The following is a 24,606-nucleotide window of genomic DNA, read 5'->3' as shown; positions in this document are numbered from 1 at the left end:
CCTTTTTTATGAGAGCAATTTTATTAGGATCCACCTGTAATCCTTGGCGAGAAATAGTATGTCCTAGCACGGTCCCTTCAGTCATCAGGAATTCAAATTTTTCAGGACTAAGGGACAGGTTCATCTCAATGCACTTGGTTAGAACTTTTCCCAGATTGGACAATGCTTCATGGAAGTTGGACGCATAAGGAGTGAAGTCATCCATATAGATTTCCACTGAATCATGGACCAGCTCAGAAAAGATGCTCAATACTGCTCTTTGCAGGAGCATTGCATAGCCCAAAGGGAAGGACTCGGTAAGCAAAGGTACCCCAAGGACAAGTGAAGGTGGTCTTATCTTGGTCCTCCGGGTTGATTTGGATCTGGTTATACCCACTGAACCCATCTAGGAAAGAGAAAAACGTCTTTCCCACCAGTCCATCCAACACTTGATCTATGAAAGGCAGAGGGAAGTGGTATTTCTTGGTGGCTTTGTTCAGTTCTCTGTAGTCCACACAGATTCTCCACTTCCCATTTTTCTTGGGTACCAACACCAGAGGGGAAACCCATTGTTTGAGATGGGGTAGATGAATCCTGCATCCAACAATTTTTGCAATTCTTCTTTGACAATGTCTATAAGGGTTGGATTCATTCTCCTCTGAGGTTTCCTGACCGGTTTACAATCTTCTTTAATGTAGATGTGATGGGTACAGACCGAAGGATGGACTCCTTTCATCTCCTTATAGCTCCAAGCAAAAGCATCTAGATGGCTGGCCAAAAGGCTATACAGCTCCTTTTCCTTGGAAGGAGATAGGGAGGAGCTGATCTTTAACGTTCTCTTAGGGCCAAACTCTACATTTTTAACTCTGGGAGAGGTTGGATCAGTCACACAGAGGTCCACTAAGGTGCTGGCTTGAGTATCCTCCACCAATTTCTCTAAGGACAGTGCATTGGGAGGCGGATTTTGAATCAAGGTCTCAGTCAAATAATCCTCGGTTTGAGGACCTCCACTGGTGGTTTATAAGGTGCACAAGGGTGCAGAGTATACCCCATCCTCTTATCCTTCTTCCAACCAAAGTGATAAGTCATGCTCTAGCAGAGGTTGGGCAGGAGGGTATAAGACTAGCTGCTTGGACATAGGACCATTTTTGATGATCATGTTCCCTACTCGGCAGCTTATGTAAGCATCCGCAGTGGCTAACCAAGACCTTCCCAAAATAAGGGGGTATCCAGCAAGCTTTGCCTTTGGTTGAAGGACGAAGAAGTCTACGGGATACTCCCAAGAGTCAATAGAGACCAAGACATCCTCCACAATCCCTTCGGGAGTCACGGTGGAGCGATCTGCCAACTACAAGACTGTCGAGGTCTTCCTTAAGGAACCTTGAAGGTTGAGTTTGAGCATGGTGTCCCTGGTCATCACATTAATGGCAGCCCCTAAATCAATCAAGGTGTGAGGTATGATGGTGCCATTGATGTGGAAATCAACTACAGGACTCCCACGATCCAAATGCTTTGGACAGATTACTTGCCCCAACATAAGATCAGATAGTTGTCCTATGACATTGATAGTTGAGGCATCTCTTTTTCGCCTTCCTGGGTGCCTGAAACACTTTTCCTTAACCAATTTGTTGTATATCGGTACATCTTTGATGGCTTGGAGAAGTGGTATTCTCACACACAACTGTTTGAGTTCTCCCAGAAGCTCATTCTCTTCTGGGTCGGGTTGTGTGGTTACTATTAGTCTCTCAGGAAAGGGTGGAATGGATTTGGGTTCACTTTCCTATTTATCTTCCTCGTCCTCTTGGGGAGGAGGTTGGCGATCCGGAAGAGTCTTCCCGGATCGCAGGTTGATCTCCTGAATTTCCACAACATAGGTAGGGCGTGTTGTTTCTCTAGTACATACCTGCTGGGCCTGTCGGTTGTTGGGGTTCGGGTTTGGTTGAACAGGCGTTTGGGGTTGTCTTGGAGGAGCAGGAGGTAATGGTTGTGGTTGAGCCAGTGGTGGAGGCAAAATGGCGGGAGGAGTGTTGTACTGGGGTCTCCACCCCGGTTGAGGTGCATTCCACTGAGGCTGTGGTTGGACATGTGAGTGAAACGAATGAGTAGTGGGTTGAGTATGGTATTGAGGTGGGTAAGACCATGGAGGAGGTGCAGACCAGGAAGGATGAACGGGGGGACCCCAAGAAGGCATAGGTGCAGATTGGTTGGGGCTATAATAAGCTTGGGATGTCCCTTGCATCCCCTGCTGGTAAGGTCTAGGTCCATGCGGCCTCCTTTGGTTGAGGAAGTAGAGAGGTTCGGTGGGTGCCTCAGTCCCTTGGTATATGGCCTTAAATCTAGGTAAGGTTGGGCATTGGTTTGTGGGGTGGTTCTCCTCACAAACGAAACATACCTCTACTGAGTGTAATGGACACTCGTTCTTAGGGTGCTTCCTCGTACACCTGGGACAGAAGATGGCCAAAGCCCTCTCAGCTTCCTCTATCTTCTGCTAGATTTGGAAGGTATCTAGTTGCATGGCAATGGTCTGCCTCACCTCACTTTTGAGGTCCTCCAACTGATTATCAAACTCATGCTTGGAGAAAGTAGTACTAGCTGAAAGTGGGTTTCCCCTACCTCTTTTCCGGGCTACCCTAGAGTGATTTCTAAACACAGTCTTTATATCCTCATAAGGTAGTTGGTAAATATCTCCTCCAGCTAGCATGTGAAGGGTATCTAGAATATCTTCAGGGACTCCTCAGAGCAGGACCAACTTTAGAGATTCGGGGTCAAGTGTGCACCTGGCCCGTTTATAGCTAAGCTAGAACCTTTCCTCATAATCTTCTAAAGACTCATCATTTGCCATGGTCATCCGAAAGATTTCTCCCTTGGCTTCCTTAGACCTACAGTAGTCCCGGTATTTGGTATTGAAAGCTTGCTGCATTTGAGCCCAAGTGGTGATACTGTTTCTAGGTAACCCCATGAACCAGTGTAATGCTGCATCCTTGAGGGTAGAGGGAAAGAGTTTCAATTTTTTCTCATCTTCTGTATAGTCATAGGTTCGACAAAGGACAAAAAACTCAAACAGGAAGGTATCAGGGTCTTTAGTAGTCAATCCATGGAAGTGAGGTAAAGCAGAGGGGCTTATGTTTTTCATTTTCATGTCTCCATTGGTCTCTCGGATGGGAAAGGCACCCTCTATTCTCTCATCTTCTCTTCTACCGTTTCGGTTTTCAGCCATGGCTTCAGATGGAGTGTTCTCTAACTCTTCTTCTATTATAGGATCTTTGTATATCTCAGGAGGCTCTCCTATAGGTTCTTCTGGATCACTGTCACCAAAGAAGAGAGAAGGGTGACTCAGTGAAGTGGTGGGGGTGTTGGGTAAGAATTTGTCGGTTTTATCTCTGTTCCTACGAGGCATGAAATGGAAGGACTTTTGATTTCTTTTGTTGTTTTTTCTTCTAGTACCTGCAAAACTAAAATATATTGAACTGCAACTAATCTATCTTGCTGAAATGGGAATGCGGAATTGAAATGAAAGCAGGAAAGGACTAATCTATTTTTCTCAAATGAAATTGCAGGAATGAAATGCTAGTCTATGCTTGCTGAATTGAAACGCTAATCTACGCTTGCAGAATTGAAACTCTAATCTACACTTGAGGAATTGAAATTTTGGAATTGAAATGCTAATCTATGAAAGCAGGGAATATCTACTTTACTTTTGCGGAAATGAAATTGCAAAATGGAAATGAAATAAACTATTTAGCAGAAGGCGAGAGTAGGAAAATAGAAGAAAAGCAACAATCACCAATACTCTGACGCTTCCCCGGCAACGGCGCCAAAAAGATTGTGGGCTCCAGTATTGCAGCAATAATGCTACAACTCCTAGGACTCTCGTCTTTACTTTTATCAACCCAGTAGTTCATAACAAACTTGGAAGCGACGGTGCTGTATGCACAAGTACTAGCTCTTTCCGCAGCTGTCACTTGGTCAGCTGGCACAAGTCCGCTAGGGGCTTAACCAACTTCTATGAGCTCTTAGAAGAAGCTTTTTAACTGATGGATGGAATCTAACTCAAAGGAAGCTAATCTACTTGCAGAAAGAAATTGAAAGCCAAAAAGTAACGCAAACCCTAGAAAACCCTAATTCTACCAGCTAGTCCTATTGATGCAAAGGAGAGAATGCAAACTATTAAAAGAGATGACATTACTTCTATGAAGGTAAAATGCATGTGTCTAGACTACCTCTATCTGAAGAAAACATCTTTCTGTATTTTTGAGTAAGTTATTAGAATTATCATGCATGTGCTTTTAACTGGCTTTTTATTGTGCAGGGGTTGATCAAGGAGGAGAAATGCTTGGAAAAGGTTGGGAAGGTTCAGAGAGGGTCTAAGGAGTCCCTAACACTCTTCTGAAGAGTTTCAAAAAGTTTGGCTATCAAGAAACCTCATTTGTGAGCTTCTACAGGAAGTCTGCAGGGGTTCTACAGGATGTTCAGAGATTTGTACAGGATGTTCAAAAATTTCTACAGGATGTTTAAAAAGTGGATCTTAGAGGATGGGTGAGTGAGGGAAGATGCATGAATGGATAGGGAGGTAGGATAGGGGCCTGGTATGACCCAGGAACTGGTGGATGGAGTGGTGAGAGGGTGTAGAAGGCTGACTTAGCTTAAAGAAGGCTAAGACAATGATGGAGTAAGAAGGTAGGGTTACATGGGCAAAAGGACAGTTGCGAGATGAGGAACCTAACTAGGAGATGGAGCAGCTGGTTTGGACGGAGCTTAGGCAGATGAGAGAGTGGTAGAGATGCCCTGCACGATGTACATTTAGCTGAAACAATGAAGTCCTGCACACAATCAAAGTCTTAGCTAATCTACTCTAACTGTCAATGAAAAAAATGAACAACAACTTTATTTGTAAAGAGAACCATGTACATCACTCAAGCAAAGAAACATTTCAGAGATCTGAATGCATAACTAACTTCTACAAATGAAAACATTACACCAAGGATTGCATGGTCAAGCAAACTAGTGTTTTTGTTGGGGCAGCACTGTTTCTGCAATTCCAGCCCCTAATCTAATAAGGATGAGGTGAAATTGAGAGTGTTGTCGACCCTTTTATTAGAGCTTTAACTGTTATTATCCTACCAATCTATTCTAAACATCTGAAGCAATTCTATTCATAGCCAATGACCTATTTAACCTACTAAATCTGCTTAACTGAAACACATTTCAAATGTATAAAAGGAAAATCACGATGCATAAAGTAAAGGTAACAGTACAAAGAAGGAAGCCCTAGGCTCTTAGGTTGGACCCAACCCTGAGAGCTATGGCTCCAATAGAAAACTCAGAGTTGGTATAAAATCAGATTGTTTCTCATTATCAAAACAAGATCATAAGTCAAGAGTTATGCCAAAAATGGCTACAAGAGAACAAAATGAAGCTAGCAGCACTGTAGTGCAAAGTATGCAAGAGTTTTCCAAAAGTCCCTCACGAAGGCCAAGGCCTTAACATTTATACACCATGAGGTCCCTAGCTGGCCTCCTAAATCTATGGGACTTGGCTGCCCAAACTGTGAGTAGACAACTTCTTCCAAAATCTGCTTGGCTGCCTTCTAGATCCGGTTTTGGTGGCCTTTGAGCTCGGAGTTGGGGGTGAAGATCCCGAGGAAGGCTATTTAATGCCATAGAAAACCCTCCTATGAATCCTCACCCCAAGCTTGGTTGTCTTCTAGCCCATGATTGCTCGGTTTTGCTCCAACATGTGTCAAAAAAACCTGAAATGAGCACGTGTTAGCCACCTAGGAAGAGTGACTACCCTTATTCGTACAAATGACATAAACATACTGAAAAATAATGCATAAGCTATGAAAAATGAAGGATTGAACAAGGATAATTAGGCCAAATGAGCCCAACAAGTTACCAAATTTGGGGCTCATCAGCTGTCACCATCTATGTCGACTGCTCTATCGGACATCAGATAGACCGTTCTCTAAACCTTGTTATATAAACCGTCACACTCATCTCGGATTGATCTGTGAGTTTTGTTCATGTTATCTTACCTTGTATCTTGTGACTACCATATCTATGTCGACTGCTCTGCCAGAAGCTATGCATGTCTTTTGTGTTGTGTGTTCTTAGCTGAGTTGGGACTAATCCCTTTCAACCTGGAACTCACCTTCACCTTCCTCCCCCTTCAAAGTGTTGGAACCTCTCATACTCATTCCTTGACTGACTGCATCAGTCACGCGCTTGCTACTAACAAAGTTATCTTACTTGCCTCTGTTCGACATCATGATGAAGGCATTATCTTACGACCCACTACTGGAACTCCTACACCAAACGGTTTGAGATCTAATTGGGACTTCTTACCGGGGAGATCCCCTTGACATGTTGGCGGGTCCAGCACTATCAGCAATCACCTAAGCTGAAGCCTATGTCGACAAGGGAGGCTTCCAAGACAAAGAAGGACAAACAAAAAGTGACACAGCTAGCGTGGAAGTCGCCAAGGAAGCACGATAAAAAAGAGAGGCCCAGGAGAAAGGTCAGGTGGTCAACCTAGAATTCGTTGACGGTGATGAAGAAATTGGTATGGGTGCAGAGGAAATTGACATTAAGGGTGTAGACTGTATCTCAAAGCTACTAAAATACATTCCTCCATGGTGGGGTAAGGTGAAGATCCCAAAGGAGCCAGATAAGGGAAAGTTTATGCTTAATACACCCTCGCTGCCAGAAAATATCACGTTTGAAGGACCATGCTTAGCATGCGTCCTCCACCCAAAAACTAAAGATTGGGACTTGGCTGACACGAAGTAGTTCCCCCACCTGGCTACTAATAATCTCATGTAGAGGGTATTCTATAAGGATTCATGGGGTGGATAAGGCAGGATTTTTGAACCTGATATGGCTGTTGCACTACCATCGCATGCCCATAAATTTGATAGTTATCAAATAGTTGATGTGCCTGGTGCACGACAGGTGCCTTTGGTTGGAGGATCCAATCCCTATAACTGATATGCTAATCCATAGGATCACCCAGCTACCCCATTCAGCGATAAATCCAGCCAAGGCATTTGATGGAAAGGAGGTCGAGCGCGACCTTGATGAGAGAATGAAGCACAAGTTTAAGATTGTCAATAAGCCTTGCGGATATTCAATTTCAAGCATAACTGATCCCGTGGTGAAGGTAGCCACCCAAATATTGGCTGGGAAAGTAATAATGAAATGTCATGTAGATGAGGTGCTGACACCAGTTATTTCATTAGTGGCCCAGTGCATGGAGGGTGTACAATTGAATTGGGTGTGCTACCTCTGCAGTGAGTTCCTTGCGAACTGCAGAGAAGCACAGGATCCCAGCAAGATGTTCCACTACTCTTGTTTTTTGTTATCAATTGTGTTGGTCACATGGCAGTTGCCAGAGGACATTCAATTTCCTCCAATTGCGATAGATTTGTGAGAAGCAGCGAAGTTTGCTTTTCTATGGGCCACAAAGGACGTTTAGTGGGTCCGCAAGAGAAAGGTATTATGGGTTTTGATGGAGATGAGCATCAATATTGTCTTCAACCACAAGCAAGACTGTCACCAACTATCTTTTAGCAGTTGTTGAGATATGGAGAGTTCAAAGAAGACTTCCACTGTATCTCCATCCGGGCGCGGAAGGACCAAGAAAAGAAGTGGTATGATCTCCCATACCTTGCGACGGATGATTCCATAACAATGGTCCTTGATTGTTGGCTAGCCGAGTGGTGCATGAGCTTAGATTTGTCAGTCGGGTCTAGTAAGCCTGCAAGAAAGCAAAAAAAGGAAGAGGCCAGGTCAAAAATGCAGCTGTTCACTAAAAAACTGAAAAAGGAGACCGAGGAAAAAGCAAGAGTAGAACTGGAGTGCGCCACAAAGGAATAGGAAGAAGAGCATGACTCTAACAGAAGTTAGAAGTCTCCTTCACTGTAGACGAAGGAAGAGGAGAAATCTGAACAGGGTGGTGGAGACCAGGAGAGCACCCCTTTCCGGGTGAAGCGAAATCAGGAGCAGGAGAAAGAAGGGCCATGGAAGAAGACCAAGGCTACTAAGTCATCACTTGACCCGATCACCTTGACATAAAGTGACTTAGATGACTTTGGGATAATGTCTGGGATGCAACCGCAAAACTACTGTAGAAGTTTGAGCAGTAGTAGAAGAAAGCCTTGCTGGCCATTTAGATGGGTCTCCACAAGCTGTAGATTCAAAGTACTCAACTGCGGGCTGATGTAGGGCAGGGCATCGCAACGTTGACTAGTTTGTCATTGGAGACCATTGGAGTAGCGGAGATGGTTTTCTCCTTATATCCTCTAGTTGTCGCACTACCTGATGTTGGGATGAGAAAAAGGTACATTTTCTCCTTGTAAATAGATTTACTTAGCATTTGTCTTCACATGTTTGTCTTCGCTTTGTGGATAAAAGTAGAGGAAACAAAAACTGAAGTTGGGTAAAAGCAATTAGTAACAAATTAGGTAAATCCAGGCATGGAAAACTGAATTTTACTTCTTTGTGTGTAGAAGACACAGATTGGATGATGGTTGTTCAATTGACATAACAACAATAGCCTATAAAGGAAGAAGACAACATCTGAGGTAAAGCAGGACAATGGAAGACCGAGCAGACCGATGCTATTTTATGATAGAATCAGATCGAGTATTGTGAAATCCTTAGGATCCCCTGATCCTAAGGACTCACTTTTATCTATTTACTTCTCTGAATGTTATATATAAGGCCAAAAGGAAAACTGAGCAGCTAGTTCAAATATTCACAGTTTGTAACTACTATTTTTGATATATAATGCTTTCATCTTAGTGATGATGTAACTCTGTTACTTGTTTTAATGAAGAAGACTGTGTTTAGTTTATAATCATCTTCTGAGTATCTAATAGCGAGGAATTTTGGATACTTTGGGCCCAGTCAAGAGAAGATTTGTTGCTTCACCTGTGTTATAATTCTTTCTATTTATTCTTTACTATTTGTTATTGCTAAGTTAATATCATTTTGATTACCAAGAGGATTAACTATTCTGATTCACATTTTATATTTATTCAAGATTCAAATTTAGTTGTGTGCTAGATATGTGTGATTCTCTTGATTGAATTGGTTATGTTAGTTCTGGCATTAGACCATTTTTCATTCTAAGTAACGTTATCATAGATTTCAAAAATAGAATTGTTTTCTTTTTGCGAGATGCTTACATGGTTATTTTTTGTTCAGTTATCATTTGTTGTTCAATTATCATTTGTCGTTCAATTACTATTTGCTATTCAATTGTTATAGTTCTATTTCATGTTAAATGAGTTAGTTTCATTTCCAGTTAAGATTGCCAAGTGTGATTTTTTCTAGTTGCATCCAGATTCATTTTCTTTCAGAATATATTAAGTACACTTGCGAAGTGTGTTGTGAATTTCTCTTAGATTTATTTCTTTCAAAGTGGTTTGAATTGAATTTAGAAGAGTTAGTCATTAGCAATTACAATGATTCAAATTCCTTTTATTATCAGTTAACCTCTGAATTCACTGCATATATAGTGTTGACACTCTTGAAATAAAAAGACTTGCCTTGGGTTGATTATTAATATAGGAATTAAGATTGCCTATAAAAAGACATCTTAGTGCACCAACATTTTGGCGTTGTTGCTAGGGAGAGTGTTTCAAAGTGATTTCCTTTTATATTTCTATAAAAGAATTGGGTTTTAAAAATGAGAGGTAATAACCTACGTAACTAGCAAGTAAAGTGCTTGCCCTCTAGCCCGCTTTTTATAGCAAAATCATAGAGGTTAAATAGGAATAGGTTTTTTTATGAATGACTAGGAATAGAAAGATAGAAAAAGATCAAAACCCCCCACCTAAATCCACAAAACCCAAGGAATCGGTGAACCTTGGGAGAACAAATTTTATAGATGAAATCGTAAAAAAAGCAGAGTTTCAAGCATTAGTAGGATTCCAGACTGTATCTGGGAAAATCCCTACTATAATCTCTCAGACAACAAGCTCACCATCTATAGCCTACACTGAGATTCAAAACCAAATTGGAGGATCTGAACAGAGCCTTCAAGTTACAACAAATTTACATTTTGATCCTCTACAAGAGGGAAAATTGTGTAAATTAAGAGAAGGAGAGGGAGAAACTAATGGAATTGCTAAGGCAGGACCTCAACTATCTGAACAAGGATCTAATGTGATCCCAGATCTAGGTAGTGCTGCAAAACCAACTCAAATTTCTAATCCTCTGCTTACTCAAATAGCACCCCCTAAAATGTTGGCATTATGATTTCTGGTATGGCTATATGTTACAGATGTTGTACTTGATGGCAACTCCCATGACAAGGCTCTCAATTTATGAAAAATTAAGAAAGACGCAGGATATCAGTTCAGAAGGTGCGTACCTGCAGGTACACCATGCAGGGACCGCGTCTAGAGTCGCAGGCCAGCCATTCAGGATGTGCGTCCACCCAGTGCACACATTTCAAGGCAGAGAAAAGCTCACGTGGGGGTTTCTTTTGTTTTACTCTTGGTATCTAGCCGATGGTATTGTGTTATTATGGTGTCGGCTCGTGGTATTGTTCCATGTTTTGAGGAGGAGATTGCCTATATAAAGCAAAGGAGATCATTTGGATTTGGCATGTCTTTGGTTGAATATCTTATTAGGTGAGATCTGGTCTAGATCTAAAAGGCGAATCTACTGAAGGAATGAGATCTCTTTGGCGCAAGATCAGATCTGTAGATATGACTGTTTGGGTTACACTTAAAGTCTTGAAATCATTCATACCCGAAGGGATGCAGGTACAGTGAAAGGAAATCGCGCCGGGACGCAGTGCAGAATCTGGAGATTTGCATGGGGACGCAGGGCAGACGAAGTTCAGGTGCGTCTGGGACGTCGCTAAGTGACTAGAGATCTGCGTGGGGACGCAGAGCGATCAAGGTTCAGGTGCGTCTCTGAAGCAAAAGGACGCAGCGCGATAGTGTTTTTTGGTGCGTCCCTGTAGCAAAAAGACGCGGCGCGATAGTGTTTCTGGATGCGTCCCTGAAGCAACAAAACGCTGAGTAGTTAAAGGAACAGTGCGTGGGCACGCAGCACAGCATAAGGATATCTGCGTGTGGACGCAGGGTAGCAGAAGGTTAACTGCGTCTGGTCGCAGGACATAGAAGGAAAAACTGCGTCTCTGTCTTAAGATGTTCTGTTAATTGAATTTCTCTGTTGATAAAGTGTTCTGGGTTAGTTCTGTTATTGCTGATCTGATATCTGTAGTGGTCTGTAACTGTTATGTACTTGTTGATCATCTGATGCTTTATGAAAAGAAGTAGGGGGTTGTAGCTCCCTTCCAGGAGTAGACTGGAAAACGAGAGAGAGAGAGAGTTGTACCTCTCTGCAGGTTGCAGCATGCGTAATGGTAAAGGACTGCACCAGTACAAAATCATTGTAAAAGAAGTTTCTAATTTGAAAGAAGATAGAGACATATTGCAGCAAGTGGTTTTCACCCACATTGGGTTTCCACCTTACATCTTGTGTTCTTTGGTGTGACTATCTGTTTTCTTTGTTCATGATCATTATTTTATGGTACTGACATGCAAAAATAATTCAAAGATCAAATAAGGAAGATTTATTAAATTGCTAGATAATACTGATTCACCCCCCCTCTCAGTATTATTTCCAACAATTGGTATCAGAGCAGGTCCTTCAGAGAAGCTTGATCGCTTGAAGGTAGATCGTTCATCATGAGCAACTACGAGAGAGAAGCATCAATCAGGCCACCGGTTTTTGATGGGACAAACTTCAATTATTGGAAGGTAAGAGTTACTGCATATCTTCAATCTCTTGGTACAGAAGTTTGGGACATTGTAGAAATAGGCTATGCTTTTCCTTCAGCTACTCCTACAGATCCAGCTGAGAAAAAGAAGTATGAAACAAATGCAAAAGCAGTCAGTACTCTATTAGGAAGTATATCCCAAACGGAATTCATGAAGGTAATGCACTTCAAATCAGCAAAAGAGATATGGGACAAAATGGTCACGAGCTATGAAGGAGATGAACAGGTAAAGCGAGCTAAACTTCAAACTCTCAGGATTCAGTATGAGACTCTCAAGATGTATAATGATGAAAGTGTGGCTAATTATTTTCTTCCGGTAGATGAGATTGTTAATTGTATGAAAAATTTGGGTGAAGAAATAAAAGAGGCTATAGTAGTTGAAAAGATTCTAAGATCATTATCCCCCAAGTTTGAATCTAAAGTATCTGCAATAGAAGAAAAGGAAAATCTCTGAATTCTCACTATGTCTCAGCTACATGGAATTCTAACTGCTTATGAAATGAGAAAGGGAGGTCCATCAGACAGAAGGGAAGCTGCTTTCAAGGCATCAGGCAAAGAAGATTACTATGAAGCAAGCCATGTTCCAGAAGAAGAGGAAGAAGAATCAAATTTTGTCAGAAATCTTCGAAGGGGTTCTGGAAGGTTCAGAGGTAAGCTACCTTTCAAATGCTTTTCTTGTGGAAGAGTAGGTCATTATGCTGCAAAATGTCCTTATAAGGATAAAGGAAAGGAACCTGCTAGATGGATCAAGAAACAAAGTGCAAATAAGAAAAGCTACTACACCCATGAAGATAGTGATGGTCTATCAAACAGTGATGAAGATGAACGAGGTAATGAATATAAGTTATTAATGGCATTTGAAGATGATGATTATATGGATGCTATAGATGTGGATAACCTTTATGATGAAATCACTAGACTCAAGAGATGTATAGAAGAAAAGAATGTGATCATTGATACTCTACAATTTCAAATTGATGAAAAGGAAAAACATCTTGAAAAACTAGAAGGAGAAATTGTTGGTCTTAGAAAAGAGATTGAGAAAACAAAAGCTATTAATCTTAAGTTTGTCAAAGGATCTGAAACTTTGGATAAGATTATCAATGTGCAGCGGTCTCCTCTAAACAAGACATGTCTGGGCTACAATGGAGAAACCTCTCAAGCATCCACCTCAAAGAGTTATCTTGATGCAGCAAGAAGAAATGAGTAAAAGAACAATGAAGATCATCAGGTAAAACAGGGACGAATTACAAACAGAAACTATCAAGGGCAATCCATCTTAAGGGTGAACCAGCCACAGGTAAAATCTTCTCAATTTGGTCCAAGAATATATGAAAATAGAAATTACAATCAGTTGGCTGGTAGATTCGATAACCGCAGAAGTTTCTTCAATGGACAATGCTTTTCTTGTCATAACTTTGGTCACAAAGCAGCTCAATGTGTTGCATATAAAACAATCATGACTAGGGAAGCTCAAAAACAAAGAAGTATGACAGGGATTACAAAAAGGACCTATAACAACTTTTCGGTTCTTGAAAATGAAGTCGAATGTTCTATTTGCAATAACTTTGGTCATGAAGAATCTGAATGCAGGAGCAGGTTTCAGCAGAAAAAGGAGCAAGCCTCAAGCACCAAAACATGGAGAATAAAGGAACCTCAAACAGAAAGATGTGGAATAGCATTTTATGCAGAGGGACAGGAAAATCTATGGTACATTGACAGTGGATGTTCGAAGCATATGACAGGTGATAAAGAAAAACTTGAATCTTATTCTGCTCTAGAAAAGGGAAAGAAAGTCTCTTTTGGAAATGATACTCCTACAACTATAAAAGGAAAAGGCATTGCTCAGTTAAAAGAAAAGGTCAAAGCTGGAAATGTTTTGTATGTTGGTGGATTGAATCATAATCTTCTAAGTGTCAGCCAGATGTGTGATCAAAGAACCGAGGTTATTTTCAGATCGAATGGATGTCTTGTTCGTGATCTTGATACAGGTAAAACAGTACTCAAAGGCAAAAGAACTCCAAATAATCTGTACATATTTGAAGAAGGACAACAACAATGCTATCTGAGCAAGGATGAAGAGCACTGGTTATGGCATCGAAGATTGGGACATCTAAGCTTCTCACAAATAAGGAAAGCATGCAAATATCAGGCAGTTCGCGATCTTCCAGATATCAAAATTCCTGACAACACCATATGCAGATCATGTCAGTTTGGAAAACAAACCAGAACTAACTTTCCAGAGAAAGAAGGATCAGCTAGCATGCCTCTTGAGCTAGTACATACAGATACATGTGGTCCATTCAGGAAAAGAACACCTAGAGGAGAGGAATACTTGATATTATTTATTGACGATTTCTCCAAGTTTGTCTGGTTAGCACTTATGAAGCACAAAGATGAAGCATTCGAAAAATTCAAATCCTTCAAAGCCTTGGTTGAAAATGAATCAGGTCACAAAATTAAGTGCCTCAGATTCGACAGAGGTGGGGAATTTACTTCAAATGAATTTTTCGATTTCTGTGATGAACATGGGATAAGGAGAGAATTCTCTACAGCTAGAACTCCTCAGCAAAATGGAGTTGTTGAAAGAATGAACAGAACAATCCAACAAATGGCTCGTGCTATGCTTGATGAATCAGGAACTCCTGCAACTTTCTGGGGTGAAGCTGCACATGCTGCGGTTGTTATTCTCAACAAAACAAATGTCCGGGTGAACAACACTCAAACTCCTCATGAGCTTTGGAGTGGCAGGACTCCTTCGGTAAAGCACTTCAAAATCTTTGGGAGAAAATGCTATATCAAGAATACTGATGAGCAGCTTGGCAAACTTGAACCTATAGCAGATGAAGGCATTCTTCTTGGTTACTCTCCATATAGCAAAGCATACAAGTGCTACAATAAAAGACTTGGCAGAATTGTTGACAGCATTGATGTAGTGGTTGATGAGAAGGGATACATTCCTAGGCAAGTCCATCATGAAGACATCGAAGAAGATGAAGGCTACCCTCAAAGACAGAATGATGAAGAAGAAGAACCTCAAGAAGAGCCAGAGGAGCAAACAAGAATAGAAGAAAAGTCTCCATCCAGATATGTTCAGAAGAATCATCCAGAATCTCAGATTGTGGGGCAGAAAGAAGCAGGTGTACAAACAAGAAGAACAGTTGCAGAAGCCTCAAGCTATTTGGCATTACTCTCCTCTACTGAACCACAAAATGTGAAAGAAGCATGCAAAGATGAATGTTGGGTGAAAGCAATGGATGAAGAACTTGAGCAAATCGAAAAGAACAACACTTGGGAGCTGGTTCCTAGACCAAAGGATAAGAATGTTATCGGAACAAAATGGGTCTTCAAAAATAAATTGAATGAAAATGGAGAAGTAATTAGAAACAAAGCCAGACTTGTTTGTAAAGGGTATGTGCAGTAAGAAGGAATAGACTTTGAAGAAACTTTTGCTCCTGTTGCAAGACTTGAGGCCATCCGAATGTTCCTTGCTCTCTCAAGTTTTCAAAACTTCAAAGTATTTCAAATGGACGTGAAATCAGCCTTTCTGAATGGAGACTTGGAAGAAGAAGTGTACATTGAACAGCCAGATGGGTTCATTCTTGGAAATGATCCAAATCTTGTATGCAGATTGAAAAAGGCTCTCTATGGTCTCAAACAAGCTCCAAGGGCTTGGTACTACCGGTTGGACAAATATCTTCATCAACAAGGTTTTTCAAAAGGTTCAGCAGATAGCAATCTGTATATAAAAGTTGAAAATGACAACTTGCTAATACTTGTTGTGTATGTAGATGACATTATTTTTGGCAGCAATGAAGAAGCTATGAGTCAAAGCTTTGCCTTGGTCATGCAAAAAGAATTTGAAATGTCCTTGCTAGGAGAACTGACATATTTCCTTGGTTTGCAAATCCAACAAAAAGAAGGAGGAATCTTTTTATCTCAAACCAAGTATCTCAAACAGATTTTGAAGAAATATGGCATGGAAGATACAAAACCAGTATGTACACCCATGGTAACAGGATGTAGTCTCAGTGCAAATGATGAATCTGCAGCAGTACATCAACCAACCTACAGATCTATGATTGGAAGTTTACTATATTTGACAGGTACCCGACTGGACATCATGCATGCAGTTGGAATAGTTGGAAGATTTCAGGCAAATCCGAAGGAGACTCATCTTTAGGCAGTGAAGAGAATTTTCAAATATCTTCAAGGGACTCAAAATTATGGCTTATGGTATCCTAGAGATACAGATCTTACTCTTCATGCTTATACAGATGCAGATTGGGCCGGAAGCATGGATGACAGGAAAAGCACAAGTGGTGGTGCGTTCTTTATGGGTTCCAGACTGGTATCTTGGTTCAGCAAGAAACAGAGTTCGATTGCCTTGTCTACAGCTGAAGCGGAATATGTTGCTGCTGCATCTTGTTGCACCCAACTTCTTTGGATGATGCAGACTTTGCAGGATTTTCAAATCACTTGTACACCACCTATCCCCATCTTATGTGATAACACAAGTGCAATCAGCATCTCAAAGAATCCGGTTATGCATTCAAAAACCAAGCACATACCAATCAAGTATCATTTTCTCCGGGAACAGTGCTTGAACAGAAGGTCAAGTTGGAGTATGTTCCTTCTAAGGAACAAGTTGCTGATATTCTCACCAAACCATTGCCCAGGGACACTTTTGAGTACCTCAGGCAAAAGCTGAGGGTTGTTGATGCATCATCTTATTGTTGAACCTTTTCTGATTGATGGTACAGGTTCAGGGGGAGCATATAATGCATTGTTGGCATTATGGAGGATGGTCAGAAGGAGATCTTGGAAATAGCTGCAATATGTCTCTATCTCTTTCATGGAGGATTATGGTTCTTTGTTACAGATCTGGTTCAGGGGGAGCATAATCTTAGGGGGAGCATAACCCTTTGCCCTTGATGTCAAAGGGGGAGAATGAAGCTGAAGTTTGTAAGGTTGCCATCAAGTCCAAAGGGGGAGATTGTTGGCATTATGATTTCTGGTATGGCTATATGTTACAGATGTTGTACTTGATGGCAACTCCCATGACAAGGCTCTCAATTTATGAAAAATTAAGAAAGACGTAGGATATCAGTTCAGAAGGTGCGTACCCGTAGGTACACCATGCAGGGACCGCGTCCAGATTCGCAGGCCAGCCATTCAGGAGGTGCGTCCACCCAGTGCACACATTTCAAGGCAGAGAAAAGCTCACGTGGGGGTTTCTTGTGTTTTACTCTTGGTATCTAGCCGACGGTATTGTGTTATTATGGTGTCGGCTCGTGGTATTGTTCCATGTTTTGAGGAGGAGATTGCCTATATAAAGCAAAGGAGATCATTTGGATTTGGCATGTCTTTGGTTGAATATCTTATTGGGTGAGATCTGGTCTAGATCTAAAAGGCGAATCTACTAAAGGACTGAGATCTCTTTGGCGCAAGATCAGATCTGTAGATCTGACTGTTTGGGTTACACTTAAAGTCTTGAAATCATTCATACCCGAAGGGACGCAGGTACAGTGAAAGGAAATCGCGCCGGGACGCAGTGCAGAATCTGGAGATCTGCGTGGGGACGCAGGGCAGACGGAGTTCAGGTGCGTCTAGGACGCCGCTGAGTGACTAGAGATCTGCGTGGGGATGCAGAGCGATCAAGGTTCAGGTGCGTCTCTGAAGCAAAAGGACGCGGCACGATAGTGTTTTTGGGTGCATCCCTGTAGCAAAAAGACGCGGCGCGATAGTGTTTCTGGATGCGTCCCCGAAGCAACAGAACGTTGAGCAGTTAAAGGAATAGTGCATGGGCAGCAGCGCCGCAGAAGGATATCTGCGTGTGAACGCAGGGTAGCAGAAGGTTAACTACGTCTGGTCGCAGGCCACAGAAGGAAAAACTGCGTCTCTGTCTTAAGATGTTCTGTTGATTGAATTTCTTTGTTGATAAAGTGTTCTGGGTTAGTTATGTTATTGCTTATCTGATATCTGTAGTGGTCTGTAACTGTTATGTACTTGTTGATCATCTGTTGCTTTATGAAAAGAAGTAGGGGGTTGTAGCTCCCTTCCAGGAGTAGACTGGAAAACGAGAGAGAGAGAGAGTTGTAGCTCTCTGCAGGTTGCAGCCTGCGTACTGGTAAAGGACTGCACCAGTACAAAATCATTGTAAAAGAAGTTTCTAATTTGAAAGAAGATAGAGACATATTGCAGTAGGTGGTTTTCACCACATTGGGTTTCCACCTTACATCTTGTGTTCTTTGGTGTGACTATCTGTTTTCTTTGTTCATGATCATTATTTTATGGTACTGACATGCAAAAATAATTCAAAGATCAAATAAGGAAGATTTATTAAATTGCTAGATAATACTGATTCACCCCCCCTCTCAGTATTATTTCCAACATAAAATTCCTGAAGGATATTGGCACATTTTTTACCAAATGGAAAATAAACCACCTCAAGGTCAAACCTCGACATTGGAATACCCCATAGTCGAGAAAGTGGACAATTCCCCTATGAAGGCTATTCCTTTGCAAAGCATCCCAACTTTCCATCGAATGATCACTAAGGATCCTGATGCCTTCTTATTCGACTTTGATGTCCTCTGTAGAGGGTATGACTATACCACTCACCCTCAAAAGCTAAAAATGTTCCCTTCTATTCTGAAGGGGGTAGCCTTGAGATGGTTCATGCATTTGGGTAGACGTACTATTAATTCTTGGGATGAAATGAAATCTTCCTTCCTCACAAGATACCAGGACTTTTGCAAGACTAGAGAACTAAAATATGAAATCTTTAATATGGCTACAAAGAATAACGAAACTCTAGAATATGTTGAATGGTTTCATTATAATTTGCAGAGATCCCCACACACTAGTTTACCAAAAGAAGTCCTAAGAGATAGCTTAATGAAAGGAATGAAAGAAGAATCGATAGAAACTCTAAATTTAATGGGGAAAGGAGATATTTCTCAAGAAGATTATGATGAAATTGTTCGCTTGTGTATCAAGTGTTCGTGAGGAAGCACATGCACGGGAGCATGAAGTCGAGATCCTATGACTAGGGGAAGCAAACCACATAGTGGAGGCCTAACATGAATGAAAATCGGTAACATCCTAGAAGATTTCAAGATGGACATCATGGGAAACCTCATAATGTAGTTGGACATCCTACAGGCTAAACAGAAACAAGCCTTAGCAGAACAAAACTTGGTCATTTTCTACCCACGCTGTCGGAAGAAGCACAACCAATGGGAATGTCCATTGGAAATGGTTCAGACATGTGTTATCTGCACTAAGGATCACACCAATGAAAAATTTCCATCACTTCCGGGGATGAAAGCAATTTTCAAGGAAGCAGAAAAAGAGACAAATTCGTTATATTTAATGAACCAACGTCGAGATTGGCAGGCAAAACCTATAGGTATGTCAGAAGACATGAGCTCATTCTTCCCTTCTTCACCATTTAATTAGCAACATAACCCTGGTGCAGCATGGAAAGGCCAATCATGTTACTCGAATTGGCAATCTCAGTCATTCCCTATGAAAACCTGGCCAACTCAATCCTTTCCAGGTAATGGCTGACCAAATTGTCCTTTTACTCCTGTTTGGCAAGGTAATCCCTATCCATCCCAGTGGCCTGCCTCCACTTCTCAAAATCCGAACTGGTCTACGAATTGGCAGTTACCTTTGGGAATATCCAATAATCTTATGGGGATAGGTCCTCAACCTCAACCCACATTATCAGCTCCATATCAATCACATCAAAATCGTCAGCCTCTTCCGCGCCATCAATTGCTAGCTCAACCGAATGAGAATCCCAATAACAGACCAGTTCAACTACTGCAAATTGTCGAAAGCTCAGATGATGAGATTGAAAAAAAAGAATGTAATGAACTTAGATTGAGGTTGGGACGTATCATCACCCCTGAGGCAAATAGGGACCAACCATCAATTGAGATCGAAACCCCACTTGTACATATACCACCAACTATAATTGATACAAAAATAAAACAAGGAGAAGAGATAGATCAACAGAAAGGTCCTGAGAAACTCATAGTCACTTCTCCCTCGTTCCCTGAAAAGTTAACAATACCTAAACCAATATTTTATCCAGATTTTTATCTTGTAGGGTAACTAAAAATATTTGTATTAAAATTCCTTTCCTCTAGGACATCCAAGATATTCCCATTTACACTAAAAAAATTAAAGAGAAATGTGCAAAGAAGCCTGTGAGGAAAGTAAACACTTCACCCACCATTCATGTTCTAGGGGCCTTATCTAATTTACTCTTGGGAGGAGAAGCTCCACTAAAGTATGAAGACCCTCGGAATCCCATAATTACAGTTCAAATATATGGTCGCTCCTTTCCCAATACACTAGTTAATCTGGGTGTGACCATTAACATCTTAACGTCATAAACCTATCAAAGACTTGGTATTACAGCTCTGGAACCAACCAACACCCTGCTAGAACTTGTTGATCATTCGGTGGTAAGGCCAGAAGGAACTTTTCAGGATATTACGGTTTCTATGATTCATGGGAGTATCCAGTAGATTTTCTTGTTATAAACCCAAATAGTCGATTGGATGGGTGTTGGCTAGTTGGAGCTTGACCTAGGTTCAAAGGTGATTTAGCCAAACAAATCCTAGTACCACTGGCCCTTTCGGAAATAGTCCATGGAGCATGGACTGAGGTCTCACTCGAAGTAGTATGGGAGGGTGCTAGAACTAGGTTTCCACACCCTGGATATGTCTAATGTGTTCAAGTAGTCCATGGTTCGACCTTGTGCACACGTCGCTACATGCACTTACCCACACCTTGCAGCCTGAGATGCTGCCGTTGGACAACCCTACTTGGGGGCCGAACAATGTTATTACCCAAGTCATTACTAGTAATCCTATATGATTTGATTAACTTAGATTATTTGTATGCTTTCATTATACCAAACAATATTCACAATTCATACAAGTGCGCACAGTAAATAAACAATATAATTGCAATGCATATCCAATAGATAATAACCCAAGAAAAATACACATAATTCAGATAAACTTCTCTTTATTATTCTTTATCTTTTGTTACAGACTCTATTCTACCCTATGCACTCAGCTGCGAACTCTACTAGGCCTCTACGCACTCAGCTGCAGAGCCTATTCCTACTACTATGACCCAAGACACACTTAGACTCTTTCTCTATGCTTTTCTCTTCATTTTTTCCTTCTACTTCAATTCTTTTTATACTTAGAGCTTTCCTCTATTTATACAATCCCATGGTTTGCCATGGGTAGGCTGACATTACATTTAAAACTTAGGGTGGACAACCTTATGACTCTATCATACATTCCGCACCTGCAATTCACAGAGCTTTACAATAATATTACTCAAAACATGGGTTTTGAGCCCCAAAACATGTTGTGGGGGGATTCCATGCCCAACAATGGGCACCCTCTGATTCTGGGCCGACCATGGCTGGAAATGGTTGATGCTTGTATAGGTTGCCGGGAAGGTATCATGTGCATTACTAAGGGGGATGCTGTAAAAAATCTTGTTTTATATCCTCCCGCCAAACCAAGTCTGCCCATTGTAAAAATATGTAAACAACCACCTGCATACCTGGAAGAAATCATCTGTTCACCACTCACAGTAGCAGAGGCACTTGAATTCAAGGATCAGACTAAAGATGATGTTATCAACAACTTTATCAACTAGCCAGCTAATGTGAGAAATGTAAAATGTAAAATGTTAAAAGAAATTCTTGATAATGAAGCCTTGGAATATCCTTTGAAGGATACTGATGATCAGCATATCCAGACAACTATTGTTCATAACAACAAGCCTGTTGAAATTCAACCAGGCAAAGTTTTAAACATTAATGATAGCCTAGACAGTGATCAACATCAAAAGCTCATTCAGGTCCTGCAAAAGTATAAAGGAGATTTTGCCTGGGATTATCTTGACATGAAGGGTATAGACACACATTTGTGTACACATCACACCTACACCAATAATGATGCTCGTTCTATCTGGAAGCCTCAATGGAGATTGAATCCACATCTCAAGGATATCATAAAAGAAGAGTTATAGAAGCTGCTGGATGTGAATTTCATTTATCCTATTTTGGATAGAAAATGGGTCTCTCCATTGGTGGTTGTCCCCAAGAAAAACGGGAAGTGGTGTATCTGTGTGGATTATAGAGAATTGAAAAAGTCAACACAGAAATATCACTTCCCTCTTCCATTTATTGATCAAGTCCTTGATACTTTGGCATAGAAGCAGTTCTTTTCCTTTCTATAGGGCTTCAGCGGCTACAATCAGATTCGAATTTCCCTTTAAGACTAAGGAAAAACAACATTCACCTACCTCTGGGGTACATTCTCTTACAGAGTATTACCATTTGGCTTATGAAACGCCCCAGTCACATTTCAAAGAGCTATACTTAGCATTTTTGCTGATCTGATAAATGAAGGACTTGAAGTTTACATGGATGACTTTACTCCGTATGGGGATGATTTTGATCAAGCACTACAAAAATTATAAAAGGTTCTAGAAGGATGTAGTTCTACAAGGTTGTTTTTAAGCAATGTCAAGTGTCACATGATGATGACCGAAGGCACAATCTTGGGACATTATATTTCAGCAACAGGGATGCAGGTAGATCCAACAAAAATACAGGTAATTCTTTTACTGCCTACACCCTGTACTCAAACAGAGGTACGCAGCTTCCTGGGATATGCAGGCTATTATCACAGGTTTATCAAAAACTTTTCACAAATTTCTGTGCCTTTATATGCTTTAACTGGAAATGTTGATTTTAAATGGTCTAACAAATGTGACACAACTTTTATAGGTTTAAAGAAACTAGTCTCGACGGCACCAGTATTACATGGACCAAACTCAGAGATGCCTTTTCACATATCCATGGATGCATCAGATGTAGAAATATGCACTGTCCTAGGCCAGGAGGAGGAAATAAAACCTTATGCTATATATCATGTCAACAAAAATATTACTGCTACTAAACTTAATTATACAGTAACAGAAAAAGAATTCTTAGCTGTCATTTATGACATAAATAAATTTAGACATTATATAACTGGCTATCAATATTTTTTGTATATTGATCACTCTGCCATTAGGTATTTCACTAACAAACCTATCACGAATGGTCAAGTGACTCATTGGCTATTGCTTTTGTAGGAGTTTGAAATCAAAGACCTTCAGGGGAAGGAAAACCGAGTCGTTGATTTTCTGTCTCGAGTCCTAAAGATAAATGATCCAGTGGTAGTGGACGACCAAATTCTAAATGAGCATTTGTTTGTTGTAGTAGTCAAGACACCATGGTATGCAGATGTAGAAAACTACCTGGTAGTGGGGAAGCTACCCAAGCATTTGACAACAAGGGAAAGGAAACAGATTATCCATCGCAACACTCGATTCTCTTCGATTGGCGGATATCTTTTTCACACAGGGTCTGATATGTGTATACGTAGAAGCATTTGCAAGGATAATATCTATGACATCCTAAAGGATTGCCATGATGAGCCCTGTGGGGGAAACTTCACAGATCGAAGGATAGTGCATAAGGTACTACAAATGGGTTATTATTGGCCCACTATTTTTAAAGATGTTAAGAAATATTCACAGGCTTGTGATAATTGCCAAAGGATGGGCCAGCTTGGCTAATATGATGAAATGCTGTTGTAGCCCCAATTGGTCATAGAACCCTTTGAACGATGGGCATTGGACTTTGTTGGCCCATTCCATCCACCATCAAATCAAAAGGCCTACATACTGGTTGCCATAGATTATGTGATGAAATGGGTAGAAACAATATATTTTCCAAGAGCTACAAAGGAAGTTGTGATTAACTTCCTTTTTGGGCTATTTGTGTGGTATGGTTTACCATAGGAAGTGATAACAGATGGGGGAGGGAAATTTGTAGGACACAAGATTACAACCACTCTCAGAAACCATCACATTACACACAAGATCACTTCCCCATATCACCCACAGGAAAACGGATAGGTTGAAAGCACCAATAAGGTCATCGAAGCAATTCTGATCAAGACAGTCTCAATACATTGGTGAGACTGAGCTGCTAGACCACTAGAGTCCTTGTGGGCCTATCACACAACATGGAGGAATACTACCAGATATTCTCTGTACCAACTTGTGTTTGGTAAAGAACCAATTTTTCCTATCGAATTTGAAATAACGACTCTAAGAACGGCTCAAGAAGTGGGACTGGATCTAACATAAGCCCAAACCAAGCGACTTCAACAAATAAACGAACTAGATGAGGCTTGACTACTTACTCTACAAAGGACTGTAATTATTCAGCAGGAAAGGGCAAAGTGGCACGACAGTCTCATAAAAAAAAGATGTTTCAAAAAGGAGATTGGGCACTCCTCGACGACTCCAGATTCCAACACTTTCCAGGCAAGTTACAAAGAAGGTGGCTCGGCCCTTATGAAATCTAAGAATTACATAACAATGGTACTCTTACTTTGACTACCATTAACGAGTCTGGCCATTCTTTCAAGGTGAATGGGCATTGGGTGCGTCTTTGTCACAAACCACTCACCAAGGAGTCTTTCTGCCAACAGGTACGTGAGGACCCCACCATGCAAATTTTAGTTGCAAGGAGTGATGACCCGACAACTTTTCTCTTGTAAAATTGTGTCTTTCTTTAATTGTAAATAATTTATATACTTTTTTTTTCGATTGATTGTAATTCAGTTAGGAATCACCATGTAAATATGAGGTTTTTTTCTTGTCTTTGGGTGTTTGTGTTGTTGTTCAATCGATTGAATGATTTTTGTTCAATTAATTGAA

The sequence above is a fragment of the Pinus tabuliformis genome, chromosome 4_1 (genome assembly GCF_031772625.1).
Source record: "Pinus tabuliformis cultivar Carrire ecotype Pingquan chromosome 4_1, CPIR1, whole genome shotgun sequence".
Classification (NCBI taxonomy): domain Eukaryota; kingdom Viridiplantae; phylum Streptophyta; class Pinopsida; order Pinales; family Pinaceae; genus Pinus; species Pinus tabuliformis.
Note: the sequence above shows the minus strand (reverse complement) of the source record.